Source organism: Oryctolagus cuniculus, chromosome X (assembly GCF_051225735.1).
Source record: "Oryctolagus cuniculus isolate XC-2025 breed Fujian yellow rabbit chromosome X, ASM5122573v1, whole genome shotgun sequence".
NCBI classification, from domain to species: domain Eukaryota; kingdom Metazoa; phylum Chordata; class Mammalia; order Lagomorpha; family Leporidae; genus Oryctolagus; species Oryctolagus cuniculus.
In genome coordinates, this window is record NC_142888.1 from 38,513,708 (window position 1) to 38,532,420 (window position 18,713).

The 18,713-nt window shown below is 39.5% G+C and overlaps 1 protein-coding gene across 20 annotated transcripts in view; it reads right to left on the reverse strand.

The window, feature by feature from the left end:
- PFKFB1 (6-phosphofructo-2-kinase/fructose-2,6-biphosphatase 1) overlaps positions 1-18,713 on the reverse strand; it is a 68,338-nt gene that overhangs the window by 37,163 nt on the left and 12,462 nt on the right. The window contains exon 2 of one of the 20 annotated variants that reach the window (XM_089324547.1): positions 11,272-11,347. The exons of the other annotated variants lie outside the window; for them this stretch is intronic. The gene's annotated coding sequence lies outside the window, so the exon portion shown is untranslated. The remainder of the gene's footprint in view (positions 1-11,271; positions 11,348-18,713) is intronic. 20 annotated transcript variants of the gene reach the window in all.

The following is an 18,713-nucleotide window of genomic DNA, read 5'->3' on the forward strand; positions in this document are numbered from 1 at the left end:
TGAAGTACCACCTAAACAGCTGCAAGTTCGAAATTAGTTTTCCCCTTCAGTATCCTGAGCCTGAAATCAATATGGCATGAAACTCCGAAGTGAGCATTGTTTTAGAGACACAATGAGATGCAGGAGAGAGGCCTTATAGTTTGGGCTTGAGGAATGGCAAAGAGAACTAAGGTTCAGAGTGAGGGCACTCTTTGTTGTTGTTGTTTGAACTTCATCTTTAGTTCCACAGTGGACATAACAACAGCAAAGGCCCAGAAGGACAAGTGGCCCAGAATGGGAGCCCTTCCTGTAGGTGGAGCCACAGTGTCAAGAAGACACAACTGTTTCTGGAATTTGTACAACCATGACAGTGGGTAGTTTTTCAACACAGGACAGAAAACAAGAGCCCAAGGAGTTGGAAAGTACTAAAAAGATAATGGAGAGAGAAGAATTATGAAAAGTTAACTGCATCTCTAATTTATGTTTTGATCCTAATTATTATATCAAAGATTTGGAAACTCGACGAGCAAGTAGATCTCCACCCAAATCCCAAATTGGCCACTAGGTGGTGCACACACAGGACAGACCTAATAGTACTACTGCAAAAGCTTTGAAAATCGAACCACAATACACAGAAGATAAAGCATAAACATCAACCTTCTCCATAGAATATAAGAAGGATTGAGAATCTCACAACAATACTCACAATGTCTAGGATACAAGCTAAAATCAGCTAGCATGAAAATCTTAGCTGACATGGAAAGAGACAATCAACAAACATGAATGATGATATGATACTTTAGAATTATCTATTTAAAAATTGAATGAGTGATAACAAATGATCTTGGAACAGCTATTAAAAATAGAAAAACCATCAAACAAGTACAATCAAATGGATATTTTGAACAGAAAATACAGTAACTGAAATTTTAAAAATCTAGAATGAGATAAAAATCATAAATATTGAAATTATAATAAAAGTATACAATTAACAACTCCAAGCACATAATTTAACAGTAAAGTTTCTCAGAAAGCACAAAATGCCAAAACTCACCCAAAATGAAATAGATAATATGAATTCTTCTATAACAATTGAATTTTCAATAAAAACAATTCAGCCTAAATCCTCAGGTCCAGATTTGTTTCACTGGGAAATTTTATCATACATTAAAAGAAAAAAAATAGCACCAATTCTTTACAATCTCTTCAGGAAACTAGAAGACAAGAAAACACTTAGCAACATATTCTATGAGGCCAGCATTACAGTGAAAATGGGGCAGGCATTGCAGTGCAGTGGGTTAGGCCTCCACTTAGGAAGTGACATGCCATATTGGAGTGCTGGTTTGAGACCCAGTTACTCCATACATCTGTTCTAGCCCCCTACTAATGCATCTTGTGGGAGGGCAGCAGATGATTGCGGGGCAGCAAATGATGACCCCAAGTATTTGTGTTCCTGTCACCCACATAGGAGGCCCGAATGGAGTTCCTTGCTCCTGACTTCAGCCTGGCCCAGCTGTGTGGACATTTGGAGACTGAACCAGCGGTTGGACAATCTCTCTGTGTCTGTGTCTGTCTCTGTCTCTCTCTCTCTGTGTCACTGTCACTTTCAAAAATAGATGGATAGGTAGGTAGATACATAAGTAAATAAATTTTAAAAAAGAAATGCTAGGGGCCGGTGCCGCGGCTCACTAGGCTAATCCTCCACCTTGCGGCGCTGGCACACCGGGTTCTAGTCCCTGTCGGGGCGCCGGATTCTGTCCCAGTTGCCCCTCTTCCAGGCCAGCTCTCTGCTGTGGCTTGGGTGTGCAGTGGAGGATGGCCCAAGTGCTTGGGCCCTGCACCCCATGGGAGACCAGGATAAGCACCTGGCTCCTGGCTTTGGATCAGCGCGGTGCGCCAGCCGCAGCACTCCGGCTGCGGCGGCCATTGGAGGGTGAACCAACGGCAAAGGAAGACATTTCTCTCTCTCTCTCTCTCTCTCACTGTCCATTCTGCCTGTCAAAAAAAAAAGAAAGAAAGAAAGAAAGAAAGAAAGAAAGAAAGAAAGAAATGCTGGGGCTGGTGTTGTGGCACATTGAGTGAAGCTAGTTTGAATTCCTGCTGCTCCACTTCCAATCCAGCTCCCTGCTGATGTAACTAGGAAAGCTGTAGAGGAGAACTCAAGTACTTGTGCTCTTTGTACCCTAATGGGAGGCCTAGATCAAGTTCCAGGTTCCTGGCTTCAGCCTGGCCCAGCCCTGGAAGGGTAGCCATTTGGGGAGTGAACCAGGAGATGGAAGGTATCTCTCTCTCTCTTTCTCTCTCTCTCACTGAACCAGTGGATGGAAGGCCTCTCCGGCTCCCTCATTCTGCCTCTCCCTCTCTCTAGGTGAACCAGCAGGTGGAAGACTTCACTCTTTCTCTCTGTCTCCCATATTTCTCTCTGTCACTGTGTTTCAAATAAATAAAATAAAATCCTATAAAAAGAAAAATACAAATCTTTATATCTCATGAATAGATATTTAAAAATCCTCAAAAACTGCAATTAGAATTTGATCATATATAAAATTAAAAATTAATACACCATGATGAATAAAATAGCTTCTCCCAGGTATGCAAGATTGGTTCAATATATAAAAATTAATCAAAGTAATCCATTCTAAAGAAAAAAATCACATTATATCAGCAGATGAAAGAAAGGTTTGACAACATAAAAGCTTCACTCATGATGAAAAATTTCAACAAATTGGGATTACAACGGCACGTTTTCAACCAGAAAAACCTATAGGTAACATCATGTTTTTTTGACAGACTAAATGCTTTCTCCCTAATTGAGGAAGAAGGAAAGGACATCCACTCTCACCACTCCTAGTCAATATAGGACTGGAACTTCTAGTCAACACTAAAAGACAAAAAAAAAAGGAAATAAAATGCATACATATTATAAAGGAAGAAATAAAACATGATTTTTGTAGAAAAATCCCAGGAAATCCATAAAAAAACTCCTAAAACTCATACGTGAGTTTATCAAGTTGAGGATACAACGTCAGTACATAAAAGTCATTTTTCCATATAATCAATGAGCAATTAAACACAAAAAGATTTTAGAATCATGGTTACCATAGTTCTAATAAGAGAAAATATTTAGGTGTAGGTGGAACACTAACAAAATATGCATAGATTGTGTATGTCATAAACAGCGAAATGCTGTTGAAAGAAACCAAAGAACTAAATAAGTACAAAGACACATAGTAGTCATGGATTAGAAGACTCAATGTAGTAAAGATGTCCATTCTCTACAAAGTGATCCATGTATTTAACATAATACCAATCAAAAATCCCATAAGGATATTTTTAGATATAGAAAAGCTGATTCTAAAATTTATTTGGGAAAAGGAACTGGAATGCCTAAAATAATTCGTAAATAAAAACAATGTTTGAGGAAACTACCTGATTTTGAGACTTACTATAAAGATAGTATGCTATTGGCAAAAAGACAGCCATATAGGAGTATTCAACGGTTCACAGAAAATGTGTATTATGAAAAACCTATGTGAAGACTTCAAATTTTTTTTATTTTTAAAGATGTATTTTATTTGAAAGGCAGAGTGACAGAGAGAGAAAGAGAGGATGAGGGAGAGGGAGGGATAGAAAGAGAGAGAGAGAAGGAGGTCTTCCATCACCAGTTCTCTCCCTAAATGGCTACAACAACCGAGGCTAGGCCGGGACTGGGCCAGGCAGAAGCCAAATGCCCGGAGATACATTCAGTCTCCCATGTGGGTAGCAGGGGCCAAGTACTTGGGCCATCTTCAGCTGCTTTCCCAGGAACTTTAGCAGAGGCTGGATGGGAAGCAGAGAAGCAAGAAGCTGGGAGGTGGCATTTTAATCTGCTATACCACAATGCCAGCTGCGAATTCAAAAAATTTTGGTACTTATCTGTTAATTCCATTTTCCATAAACTTTTGGAGGCGTCTACATAGATCAAGGGAATAGAATAAAGAACCCGAAATAAACCCACTTAAATACAGGCAACTTATTTTGAATAAAGTTGCAAAGATAATTCAATGGAGGAAATAGAGGCTTTTCAACAAATGAGGCTAGAATAATTGGAAGTCCATATGCAAAAAATGAACTGCAACACATACCTTAAACCTTATGCAAAAACTTGAAATGGATCATAGGCCTAAATATAAAACATAGAACTATAAGATTGATAAAAGAGAATATAGGAGAAAATCTGTATAATATTGGGTTTGGTGATAAGTACTATCCATAAATGAAAAAAATTGGTTATGTTGGACTTTAAATTTTTTATCTGTAATAAATTTTAATCTATAGAAATTTAAATTTTTACTTTTATGTGAAAACCTTTATCTGTAAATGACACTGTTAAAGAATAAAAAGAAAAGCCACCATTTGGGAGAAGATATTTGCAAATTACATATCTGGTATAACCAGAATTTAACTCTTAAAACTGCACCAAAAAAGACAAATTCTAGGGGTTGGTGCTGTGGAGTAGTAGGCTAAGCCTCCACCTCTGGCACTGGTTCATTTTCCAGATTCTCCTCTTCTAACCCAGTTCTCTGCTTATGGCCTGGGAAAGCAGTAGAAGATGGCTCAAGCACTTGGGCCCCTGCACTCGCATGGGAGACCTGGAAGAAGCTCCTGGTTCCTGACCTAGGATCAGCTCAGTTCCAGCTGTTGTGGCCATTTGGGGAGTGAACCAGCGGATGGCAGACCTTTTTTTTTCTGTCTTTCCCTCTTTCTGTAACTCTCCCTCTTAAATAAATAAATAAAATGTTTTTTAAAAAAATCCCACCTTCTTAAAAAAAGACAAATCCTAATTTTAGCAACTGGCAAAGGATATAAGCAGATATTTCACCAACCAAAATACACAGATGACAAACATCCTCAATCATGGGAAACACAAGTTAAAAGTGCAACGAGATACACTTTAAGACATAACTATTAAAATGATTTAAAATTAAATATGTATATATCTATGACAATAACAAATACTGACAAGGATGCCAAATGAAAGGAACACTTATTCATTGTCAGTTGGGATGAAAAATGGTTTAGACATTTGGGAAAATCATTTGGCAGTTACTTTTAAAATTTGACATGTACTGGACATGTGACCCAGTATTTTTCCTCCTAGATATAGCAACTCATTTCCATTCTTAGCAAGTGAATTGAAAAATTAACTTCACACACACCAAAATACACACACACACACACACACACACACTATATATATATATATGAGTCTTTATAGAGTCTTATCAAAAATCATTAAAAACTAGAAACAACCAAAATGTTCTTCAACTGATGAATGGATGAATGGACAAACAAACTGTGGTACAAGCATAAAGCAGAATACCATTCAGCAATTAAGAGAATCATTGATTCATACAACTAGGATGAATCTCAAATGCTAAAAAGAAAGAAGCCAGATCCAAAAGCTGACATATAATTCCATTTACATGACATCATGGAAAGGCAAAATTATTCTAATAGAAAAAAGATTAGTAATTGCTGGGGGCTGAGGGAGGTCAGACAGCTTAGCTATAAAAGGGCTGTACAAAAGAATTTTTGGAGTCATGTTATTCTCTGTGATACTGGGGAAATGGATATCTGCCTGGATTTTTATATGAGTATTTGTAAAACCAACAGAAATAAATTTCGTTGTGCTCAAGTTTTTAAAAATCAACTGAAATATTCTAAAATAACATGGTACTGAATGTAGTTTGCAATGAATGGATCTAATTATATTATAAGTGTATAGCATAACTTCACAAAACAGGGTAGAGATAGATAGAAATAAATAACTATGGAAAATAGTGTTTTGACTGGATATTGTCAGATAAATGATACCGTCAGATAAATGACAGAAAAATAACTGTGCAGGGCTGTATTCTAATTTATAGTTTTTTTTTCTCACAGAAGTATGGGTTAACAATTCTGAAACTATCTGTATAGTAAGGTTGAACACATTAATAAGCAAATTGAAGATAATGAGAGAATATCTAGAATGATGCCCTGTAATTCTGGTGTAGGGTCAGAAATATCAGTACTAATTCAGTACTGTGTTTTTCAATATAAATAAATACATACAGAAATATACATGTGTTAGAATGCACACAAATATTCTTTATTTTTGTCTTCTGAGAGTGAGAAGCAGTGATGTTCTAGAAGTAACAAGCACATCTGGCACCTGGATCGTAGCTTCTAATTACCATTTTTCAATTAAAGGACCCACAAATCCTTAGAGAAATGGCTGAGGGATTTTGTGTGAAAAAGTAAGGAAGAAGGAGGGCAATATAGATAGGTAAAGCACAAAGAAGTTTTAGAAAAGTAAAACTATTCTGTATGATAAATTTGTTCAAACCCATAGAATGTGTACCAGAGTGAATCCTAGTGTAAACTATGGACACTAAGTGATAACTAATGTGTCAAAGTAGGTTCATCAATTGCACAAAATACCACTTTGGTGGAGGATATAGATAATGGGAGAGACTACATATGTGTGGGGGCAGGTGGTATATGGGAAATTTTACTACAAACCTAAAACTGCTCTGAAGACCAAAGTCTATTTTTAGAAAAAGACACAGAAGCCAACTTAAGAGAGCTTCTAACAGCAAAAGATGGAATAAGCTAACCGACAAAATAAATAAATACACTATGGAATTATCATTCAAAGATTAAGTTAAATATTTATGAGCCCATACTGTTATATGTAAATAATTGAATAAACAAACAGTGGAGAAGGGCAAAATCTTCTTTACAGAGATATTCTGAATAATATACATTAGAAGGAAGGGGGAAACAGACAAACACCATTAGAATACCACTGTAATTGTTGCAGGTGCAATCCACTGATGAATGCTAAAGTTTGTAATGGAGACTTTAAGGAGAATTTGAATATTTGCATAGGTTCTAAGAACTTTACCCAAATTATTATGGTGGCTTTAATATTTTCCAAAAATATTTAATACTTTTCCCTCCAGGATGTGGCATTTAATTCCCCTTCACCTGAGTGTGGACTGGACTTAATTGACTCATTTTCAAAGAATAGAGTTTGGAAAAGAAAAATAATAACCAGACAGATCTCACTTAATAATAATACTTAATAAAGTGTTCAAGGGTAACATCATCAGTAGTAAACCATGTTCCCCCTAAAACCCGTATAGAATGTCAGTATAAACACGAGAAAATACCAAAAAAAAAAAAACCCCAGTTGAAGACCACTCCATAAAACACCTGACCCAAATTGTCAAGTACATTAAAAAAAAAGACTGAAAAACTATCATAGCCTGGAGAATTCAAAGGAAATGTTGCAATTAAATCCAAGATGGAATGCTAGATTTGATCTTGGAATAAAAGGGGCATTAATGGAAAACTGAAGAAATCTGGATAAATTCTCCAGTTTAGTCGATAGTCATGTGGTGATATTAATTTCTTAGTTTTGACAAATCTACTATGTTTATATAAAGTGCTAATATTAGTGGAATATATAATATTATATATAATGTATATTATAATATTATAATATATATATGGGTGAAGGTTACACAAGACTTCTTTTTAATATTTCTGTAAAATCAATATTATTTCAAGATAAAAAGTTAACAAATAAAAAGTTTACTCTCATGACTGGCTTAGGCAGCCATTACTTTTCTGAGATTTTTCTCTGTTTTAGATAGTACCTTAAAGTGGGTAAACTTTATTTCTCTCACCATCAAATCTTGCTTTTAGAAACGGTTCATATGACAACCAGTTACCATTTTCCCAAGCTCTTTTGCATACATCTAGGTAATTTTAAATAGTATAGTATCTTCTTTTTCTTTCCAACTTTTATTTAATAAATATAAATTTCCAAAATACAACTTCTGAATTATAGCAGCTTTTCCCCCCATAACCTCCTGCCCACCCACAACCATCCCATCTCTCACTCCCTCTCAAATCCCATTCTTCATCATGATTCATTTTCAATTATCTTTATATACAGAAGATCTACTTAGTATATACTAAGTAAAGATTTCAACAGACTGCACCCACAAAGACACACAACGTATAAGGAACTGTTTGAGTAGTAGTTTTGCCATTAATTCTCATAGTACAACACATTAAGGGCAGAGGTCCTACATGGGGAGCAGGTGCACAGTGACTTCCGTTGTTGATGTAACAATTGACACTCTGATTTATGACCTTAGTAATCACCCGAGGCTCTTGTCATGATGCTAAGGCAATGGAAGCCTCTTGAGTTCACCAACTCCAATCTTATTTAGACAAGGCCATAGTCGAAGTGGAAGTTCTCTCTTCCCTTCAGAGAAAGGTACCTCCTTCTTTGATGGCCCATTCTTTCCACTGGGATCTCACTCACAGAGATCTTTCATTTAGGTCATTTTTTTTTTTTTTGCCAGAGTGTCTTGGCTTTCCATGCCTGAAATAATCTCATGGGCTTTTTAGCTGGATCCGTATGCCTTAAGGGCTGATTCTGAGGCCAGAGTGCTGTTTAGGACATCTGCCTGCTTCCCATGTTGGATCGTTCCCTCCTTTTTAATTCTATCAAATATTATTAGCAGACATTGGTCTTATTTATGTAATCCATTCGACACTTAATCCTATCTTTTTGATCAATTATGAACTTAAACTGATCACTTTAACAAGTAGGATGGCATTGGTACATGCCACCTTGATGAGACTGAATTGGAATCCCCTTTCTAGCTCTACCATTAGGGGTAAGTCCGAGTGAGCATGTGCCGAACTGTACATCTCCTCCCTCTCTTATTCCCACTTTTATATTTAACAGGGATCACTTTTCAGTTAAATTTAAATGACTAAGAATAGTTGTGTGTTAATTAAACGGTTCAACCAACGGTATTAAGTAGAACAAAACCAGTTCCTGGAGCAAGGACAGTCTATTCAATAAATGGTGCTGGGAAAACTGGATCTCCACATGCAGAAGCATGTGTCTGGGCTGGTGCCGTGGCTCACTAGGCTAATCCTCCGCCTTGTGGCGCTGGCACACCGGGTTCTAGTCCAAGTCGGGGTGCTGGATTCTGTCCTAGTTGCCCCTCTTCCAGGCCAGCTCTCTGCTGTGGCCAGGGAGTGCAGTGGAGGATGGCCCAAGTGCTTGGGCCCTGCACCACATGGGAGACTAGGATAAGTACCTGGCTCCTGCCATCGGATCAGCGTGGTGTGCCGGCCACAGCGCGCCGGCCGCAGCGCGCCGGCTGCGGCGGCCATTGGAGGGTGAACCAATGGCAAAAAGGAAGACCTTTCTCTCTGTCTCTCTCTCTCACTGTCCACTCTGCCTGTTAAAAATAAAAAAATAGGCTAAAATAATAATAATAATAAAGAAGCATGTGTCTTCCCTACCTTACTCCTTACACAAAAATCCACTCAACATGGATTAAAGATCTAAATCTATGACCTAACACCATCAAACTATTAGAGAACATCAGAGAAACCCTGCAAGATATAGGCACAGGCAAAGACTTCTTGGAAAAGACAGCAGAGGCACAGGCAGTCAAAGCCAAAATTAACAATTGGGATTACATCAAATTGAGAAGTTTCTGTACTGCAAAAGAAACAGTAAGGAAAGTGAAGAGGCAACCAACAGAATTGGAAAAAATATTTGCAAATTATGTAGCCGATAAAGGATTAATAACCAGAATCTACAAAGAGATGAAGAAACTCCAAAACAACAAAACAAACAACCCACTTAAGAGATGGGCCAAAAACCTAAATAGACATTTTTCAAAAGAGGAAGTCCAAATGGCCAACAGACACATGAAAAAATGTTCAGGATCACTAGGCATCAGGGAAATGCAAATAAAAAACACAATGAGGTTTCACCTCACCCGGGTGAGAATAGCTCACATACTGAAATCTACCAACAACAGATGCTGGCGAAGATGTGGGGAAAAAGGGACACTAACCCACTGTTGGTGGGAATGCAAACTGGTAAAGCCACTATGGAAGTCAGTCTGGAGATTCCTCAGAAACCTGAGTATAACCCTACCATACAACCCAGCCATCCCACTCCTTGGAATTTACCCAAAGGAAATTAAATTGGCAAATAAAAGAGCTGCCTGCATCTCAATGTTTATTGCAGCTCAATTCACAATAGCTAAGACATGGAATCAACCTAAATGCCCATCAACAGAAGACTGAATAAAAAAATTATGGGATGGCCGGCGCCATGGCTCACTAGGCTAATCCTCTGCCTGTGGCACCGGCCCCCTGGGTACTAGTCCCAGTCGGGGCGTCGGATTCTGTCCCGGTTGCTCCTCCAGTCCAGCTCTCTGCTGTGGCCTGGGAGGGCAGTGGAGGATGGCCCAAGTGCTTGGGCCCTGCACCTGCATCGGAGACCAGGAGAAGCACCTGGCTCCTGGCTTTGGATCAGCACAGCGCGCCTGCTGTAGCGGCCATGTGGTGGGGTGAACCGACGGAAGAAAGACCTTTCTCTCTGTCTCTCTCTCACTGTCTAACTCCGCCTGGCAAAAAAAAAAAAAAAAAAAGAAATTATGGGATATGTACTCTATAGAATACTATACAGCAGTAAAAAAATGAAATCTGATCATTTGAAACAAAATGGAAGAATCTGGAAAACATCATGCTGAGTGAAATAAGCCAGTCCCAAAGGGACAAATATCATATGTTCTCCCTGATCAGTGACAACTAACTGAGCACCAAAAAGGAAACCTGTTGAAGTGAAATGGACACTATGAGAAACAGTGACTTGATCAGCTCTTGTCCTGACTGTTGAGGAACAACTTACTATTTTATTCCTTTTAGTGTTTTTTTTTGTTTTACTTAATACCAAAGTATAGTATTTTATGCAAATTGTATGTGGTAAAAAGCATATATTAGAAATTTCTATTTCTGGTGATATTTTGAACCCTTCCCAGTACAAAATATCTAAAAATACTGAAATCAAAACCAATTAAACATGGTTGAGCTGGTGTGAAAATAATGAAAATCCTCAGAGGCCAGAAATGAGGGGCAAGAAGTATAGATCAAAGCGATAAACATACATTAAAATCCATGGTTATGCTGGTAGCCTGGAGCAATGTTTTACAAACTATGGTTCATGATTCTTTAGCAGTCATGTAAACAATTTACTGGGTACACTAGGCAGGTTTTAATATCATCCCTATTGATCTCTAGCTCTTGTTATTGTGTAGATACACATTGTGTGGTCTCATTGGATGTGGGCTGAATCTAGTGAATCACTTTTAACTCACAGAATAGGGCAAAGGTAATGGGATACCGCTTTTCAGATTTTAGTGCAAAGACTCTGACCTCCATATTGTTAGTCCTCTCCTGCTCTCTCATTGGTTTTCTCTGCTGGAAGCCAGCTGTTATGTTGTGAGTGTCTCTGTGGAAAGATCCATGTAGAAGGAGCTGAAGATGATATTTGGCAAAGAAAAAACTCAACAAAAAACCTCGTGCTTCAAGGAACTGAATCTTGCTAACAACAATGTGAATGACTTTGGAAGTACATCCTCCTCAACCAAGAGAGTCATGAAATGACTGCAGCCCCAGTAAATACCTTGATTTGTAGCTTAGTTATAGATCCTGAGGCAGATATTCACTGATCTCATAGAACCTGTGAGATAATAGATGTTTGATGTGTTAAGCCATTACATTTTTGAGTAATTTGCTATATAACAATACATGAAAAATATAGTGGATGACAAAAAAAGCATTTTTTGGTTAAACATACATGCACATATATGTTTATGCTTATTGAATGGCAAACTGAATGTTTTTTTTCTGTAGGTCACTATCAAAAGACTGATGATATTCTGGTTTAAAATTTGGACTTTTAAAGACAGCATGCACACAGGACAATAAACAAAACTCTATGCATTCAAAGTAGAAGGTTGATCTCAGATCCTGTCTAAAGTAAGGACCCAACAAACTTGATATGACAGTGGTTGAAGAAGAAGCCTTTGACTGAGAAAGACTCTCTCAACTTTGGCTTGGTGGAGGGAAACAAAAGACAAAATAGAGGCTTCTGAGATTTCCTAATTCTATTTGCATGTATGCAAGTTTAGAGCTGAAATGTACATTAGCTGTGCAGGAAAAAAAAATAAGCCAACCCATACACATCCAGACACCCCCCCCCACACACACACATACAGAGAGAGAGAGAGAGAGAGAGAGAGAGAGATGTTTACTAAAAATCAATAGGAACAACAAATTGAAGAAGCTGAATTGCAAAAAAAAAAAAAAAAAAAGAAAAGAAAAAAAAAACAACTGGAATTTTCTGTTACCTAGTGCAAAATAAGCATGAGTGATAGTGATAGGGCTAAGCAGAGTTAGTGAGGGACAAAGAGCTAAGAGGCCTCTACCAGTAAGCCTGCACTTCCATTTGGTGAGTGAACCAGTGGATGGAAGAGTCAGTCTCTCTCTCTCTCTTTCTCTCTCTCTCTCTGTAATTCTGCCTTTCAAAGAAATACATTTTAAAATGAATCTTTAAAAAAAGAATTTGGAAAATGAGAATTTTGTTTTGTTTTGGTTTGGTTTGGTTTTTGACTTTTATTTAATGAATATAAATTTCCAAAGTACAGAATATTGATCACAATGGCTTCCCCCCCATAACGTCCCTCCAACCCGCAACCCTCCCCTTATCCACTCCCTCTCCCCTTCCATTCATATCAAGATTCATTTTTGATTCTCTTTATATACAGAAGATCAGTTGAGCATACATTAAGTAAAGATTTCAACAGTTTGCTCCCACACAGAAACATAAAGTGAAAAATACTGTTTGAGTACTAGTTATAGCATTAAATCTCAATGTACAGCACACTAAGGACAAAGATCCTACATGAGGAGTAAGTGCACAGTGACTCCTGTTGTTGACTTAACAAATTGACACTCTTGTTTATGGCATCAGTAATCACCCTAGGCTCTTGTCATGAGTTGCCAAGGCTATGGAAGCCCCCTGAGTTCACTGACTCTGATCATTTTTAGACAAGGCCATGGTCAAAGTGGAAGTTCTCTCCTCCCTTCAGAGAAAGGTACCTCCTTCTTTGATGACCCATTCTTTCCACTGGGATCTCACTCGTGGAGATCTTTCATTTAGGTTTTTTTTTCCCCAGAGTGTCTTGGCTTTCCATGCCTGAAATACTCTCATGGGCATTTCAGCCGGATCCGCATGCCTTAAGGGCTGATTATGAGGCCAGAGTGCTGTTTAGGACATTTGCCATTCTATGGGTCTGCTGTGTATCTCACTTCCCATGTTGGATCATTCTCTCCCTTTTTGATTCTATCAGCTAGTATTTGCAGACACTATTCTTGTTTATGTGATCCCTTTGGTTCTTAGTCCTATCATTATGATCAATTGTGAACAGAAATTGATCACTGGGACTAGTGAGATGGCATTGGTACATGCCACCTCGATGGGATTGAATTCGAATCCCCTGGTCTGTTTCTAACTCTACTGTTTGAGGTAAGTCAGCTTGAGCATGTCCCGAATTTTTTGACAGGCAGAGTGGACAGTGAGAGAGAGAGACAGAGAGAAAGGTCTTCCTTTGCCATTGGTTCACCCTCCAATGGCTGCCGTGGCCCGCGCACTGCGCTGATCCGATGGCAGGAACCAGGTACTTATCCTGGTCTCCCATGGGGTGCAGGGCCCAAGTAATTGGGCCATCCTCCACTGCACTCCCTGGCCACAGCAGAGAGCTGGCCTGGAAGAGGGGCAACTGGGACAGAATCCGGCACCCCGACTTGGACTAGAACCCGGTGTGCCGGCACCGCAAGGTGGAAGATTAGCCTAGTGAGCCGAGGCGCCGGCCATGAAAATGAGAATATTTAAAAAAAAAAATCCTCTTCCGATTCATGCACTTTATCTATGTCTCTGCTTTAAATACATCTCTAATGCTGACACAAAAACTTTTAATAAATCCAGTTGGGGACCCTGTACACCTCGTAACAATACGTTCAGAGAGATGGAAAAAATTATCAAAATTATGCCAGAAAAACACGAGACTATCAAAACAAAATCACATGAGTTTTTTAAAGAATCAAATAAAAATTCTAGAAATTAAAAATGAAAGCAGTGAAGCAAAAGTTTCAATGTATGAGTTGAATAGCAAATTAAATAGAGATGAATAGATAATTAGGAAACTAAGAGTCTTGAAAAATTATATAGAAGGTTATATAGGAATAGGAAGATAAATAAATATGAAATAGAGCTTAATGATAAGGTCTATTATAGATCTAATTGCAGTTCCAGAAAGAGAGGTAGAATGTGAGAGAGGCAGTATCTGAATAAATTATATGTAAGAGAATTTTTTACAGTGGACGAAAAAAACCAGTCCTCAGGTTAGGAAAGTGGAGTAGGAAAGGAAGAAGAAAAGGAAGAAGAGGAAGAAGATGAGGAAGAAGAGAAGCACCATTTAGGGAAATAATAATAAAATTCCAAAACACTACATTCAAACAGATCTTAAAATCAGTCATGGAGAAAAGAGATTGCTTACAAGAGAAACAATTAGATTTGCAGTTGACTTTTCAACAGCAATAATAAAAATCACAGATGGTAGAATAATATCATTAAAGTGTTGTGAGAAAATAACTATTAACTCAGAATTATGCACTCTGAAAAAAGCTATCATCAAGAACAAGTATGCAGTAAACATATTTTCAGGCAAGTGACTCAGAGAGAATTTATTAACAACAGATTCTCAATAAGAGGGGCTCTATGAGATGTACTTAAGGCAGAAGAAAAACAGTCCAAGATGGAAGGGCTAGGAATCAAGAAGGAATGGTGATCAAATGAAACATAAAACATGTGGGTAAAGCTAAATCAACACAGACTTTAAAAAACAAAAACCATAAAGATGTCTAATTTGTGGACTTATAAAACAGCAAGCGGTTGCAGGGGTGGGGTGGTGGCCTTGTGGCATAACAGGCTAAGCTGACTCCTGCAATGCCAGCATCCTATATGGGTCCCTTATTTGAGCCCTGGTTCTTATACTTCTATTCACCTTCTGCTAATGTGTCTTGGGAAGCAAAGGAAGATGGACCAAATTCTTGGAGCTCTGCCACCCATGTGGAAGACCTGGATGGAGTTCCAGGTTCCTGGCTTCCACCTGCCAAGCCCCTGTTATTACAATCATTTGGGGGAGTGAACCAGCAGATGGAAGATATCTCTCTCTCTCTCTCTCTCTCTCTCTCTCTCCCTCTCCCTCTCCCTCTCCTTCTCCCAAACTCTGCCTTACAAATAAAATAAATCTTTAAAAAAGGAGAGAAAAACCAAGCGGTTTTAAGTTTGAGTTCCAAGAGCTTTGAAGTTGTTGGTTTCACCTTTACAACAATAAAAATTTGGTCAAACTGAAAATCAGTGATTTTTCTTGGATTCATTAGAAAATTAAGAGTATGGAGGAAACTTCCACCCTGAAATCTGAAGAAACAGGTACTTTCACAAATAGCATCTGAGATCTGCTTATCTAGAGAAAAAGGCAATATATATTAGAAGCCAGTAGGAATAAACAGCAATTTTGACAAACTGCTAGAAGTTGAGTGTAGGTTAACATGAGTGAGAAGCTCCCAGAGGTTGCAGTGTTAGGGGTCTCCACACTCTCACAGGACTTTTTTTCAGGGACCCTATAAGTCTTTTTAAAGATCTATTTATTTATTTTTGAAATTCAGAGTTACAGAGAGAGAGAGGAACACACAGACACAGAGAGAGAGAGAGAGAGAAAGAGAGAGAGAGAGAATGTTTCATCCACTGGTTCATTCTTCAGATGGCTGCAGTGGCCAGTGCTCAGCCAGGCAAAGCCAGGAGTCAGGAGTTTCTTCTAGATCTTGTGGGTGGCAGGGGCCCAAACATGAGGGCCATCTTCTGCTGCTTTTCCCAGGCCATTAGCAAGGAGCTGGATCAGAAGTGGAGCATCCGGGACTCAAACTGGTACCCATATAGAATGCTGGCACTGCAGGCAGTGGCTTTACCTGCTATACCACAATGCTGGCCCTCCTATAAAATTTTTACAGAGAGAATACAAAAAAGCTCCCTTGGGATATCATTAACTGAACGACAAGAATAAAATTGGGAACCCCTCCTAGGCTCTTCTCTCTAACAAAGGTCTGAGTTTGAGAAGAAGGTGCTTTGCAATTTTGATTTTACAACAGCCAGAAGAAGAGAAATCTGTCCCACACCAGCCTACATCAACTTTCATGTCTCAACTAAGTGGGGCAGGGCAGAAGCCACAGTCGACAGGAGAAAGGGCTTTAAGGAAACAGACTATGGATGCTTTAGCCAGAGAAGGGAGAAATGGTCACAGCCACATGACATAGGCGCACTGTACAATACAAAGACAGAAATTCAATGAGTGGGGGCCGGCACTGTGGTGTAGTGGGTAAAATGGCTGCCTGCAGTCCCGGCATCCCATATGGGCACCGGTTCTAGTTCCAGCTGCTCCACTTCCGATCCAGCTCTCTGCTGTGGCCTGGGAAAGCAGTAGAAGATGGCCCAAGTCCTTGGGCCCCTGTACCCACATGGGAGACCAGGAAGAAGCACCTGGCTCCTGGCTTCACATCAGTGCAGCTCCAGCCGTTGTGGCCATTTGGGGAGTGAACCAACAGATGGAGACCTTTCTCTCTGTCTCTCTCTCTCACTGTCTGTAATTCTACCTGTCACATAAACAAATAAAAATCTTTAAAAAAATTGGAATCTATACAAAAGTTTACAAAATTATTTTATTTATTTGAAATGCAGAGAAACAAAGCAGGAGACAGAGACAGAGAGAGGGAGAGATCTCCCATCTGCTAGTTCACTCCCCAAATGCCCACAACATCCAGAGCCAGGAGCTGGGAACTCAATCCAGGTCTCCAGTGTCAGTGTCAGGGACCTAACTATTTGAGCCATCACCCACTGCCTTCCAGGGTGCACATTATTAGGAAGCTAAAATCAGGAACAGAGTTGGGACTCGAACCCAGGCACTTTGATGTGGGATGCAGGCATCCCAAGTAACATCTTAACCACTGGGCCAAATGCCCACCCTTATAGTTTTCTCATAATACACATTTCCATGAACTTTATGAAGATCCCTCATATACCAGGACGCATAAAGGTAAATAAAGCAAATTTAGATATTAATAGTAAAAAATTGGTTAGGGGAAATACACCAGAGATACCAGATTACCAGATAATTACCAGATATAATTTGCTTATACACTGATAAAATATTGGGGCCGGCGCTGTGGTGCAGCAGGTTAAAGCCCTGGCCAGAAGTGCCGCATCCCACATGGGCACCGATTCTAGTCCCGGCTGCTCCTCTTCCGATCCAGCTCTCTGCTGTGTCCTGGGAAAGCAGTAGAAGATGGCCCAAATCCTTGGGCCCCTGTACCCACATGGGAGACCTGGAGGAAGCTCCTGGCTCCTGGCTTCAGATCAGCACAGCTCTGGCTGTTGCGGCCATCTGGGGAGTGAAGCAGTGGGTGGAAGACCTCTCTCTCTCTGTCTCTCTACCTCTCTCTGTAACTCTCTTTCAAATAAATAAAATAAATCTTTAAAAATATACATTGATAAAATACTTAATTCACTAGGGAGATAAAGGAATTTAAAATTTTTATCTACAAAATTTCAAAATTGACACCATTAGAAGAAGACACTAACAAGTTTTCCATATCAACAGGCAACCAAAGCATAATAAGAATATAGAACACTTGAGCCAGATTAACAAATATGACTTGGGGCTTACATCATGGTGCAATGGGTTAAGCTGCCACCTTCAATGTTGGCATTCTATATCAGAATGAATGTTTGAGTCCTAACTGCTTCACTTCCTATCCAGCTTCATGCTAATGTGCCTGGGAAAGCAACAGATAATGGCTCAAGTCCTGCCACCCACATGGGAGACCCAGATAGAGTTCCTGGCTCCTGGCTTCAGCTTGGTCCAACCCTGGCCACTGTAGCCATTTGGGGAGTGAATCAGCAGATAGAAGATCAATCTCTCTCTCTCCCTCCCTCCCTCCTCCCACCTCCCTCCCCATAATTCTGCTTTTCAAATAAATAAATCTTAAACAAACAAATAAGACTTATACCATATACTGATATGAGTTAGGAAGGGAGTCAGTGAACAAAGGAGCTGAGTGATTTCCAGCAATTTTGTATCTCTGCACCTGTAACTCCATTTCTTGCTTGTCAATTCAGCACACCCACTTTCCCATGATGCATCTAAGCCTTCTCCATCATGAAGAAGATGCCATGAGGAACAGGTGTACACTGAGCTCCATGTGGAAACACTGTGGAAACCATCAAATAGGCCATCAGGCACACTGAACTCAGCTCAAATTTCACTCTATTTGCATATTACATTTGGGCAGTACCCTCTACCCAATGAACGTGAACACTGAACTGAGAATGGACATATTTTCTCTCCTCAAGGGCCCATTCTTATACTCATGGGCATTTCTTTCCTCATGGTGCACATCTCTTTGATGGAGCTGACTGTATTCACATCTGAATGTGTACTGTCTCTCTACTTTTTTATGATTTATTTATTTATTTGAAACGCAGAGTTACAGAGAGGCAGAGGCAGGAAAAGTGAGAGAGAGAGGTCTTCCATCCTCTGGTTCACTCCCCAAATGGCCACAATGGCTGGAGCTGGGCCTATCCAAAGCCAGGAGACAGGAGCTTCTTCCAGGTCTCCCACACAGGTGCAGCAGCCCAAGGACTTGGGCCATCTTCCACTCCTTTTCCAGGCCATAGCATGGAGCTGGATCGAAAATGGAGC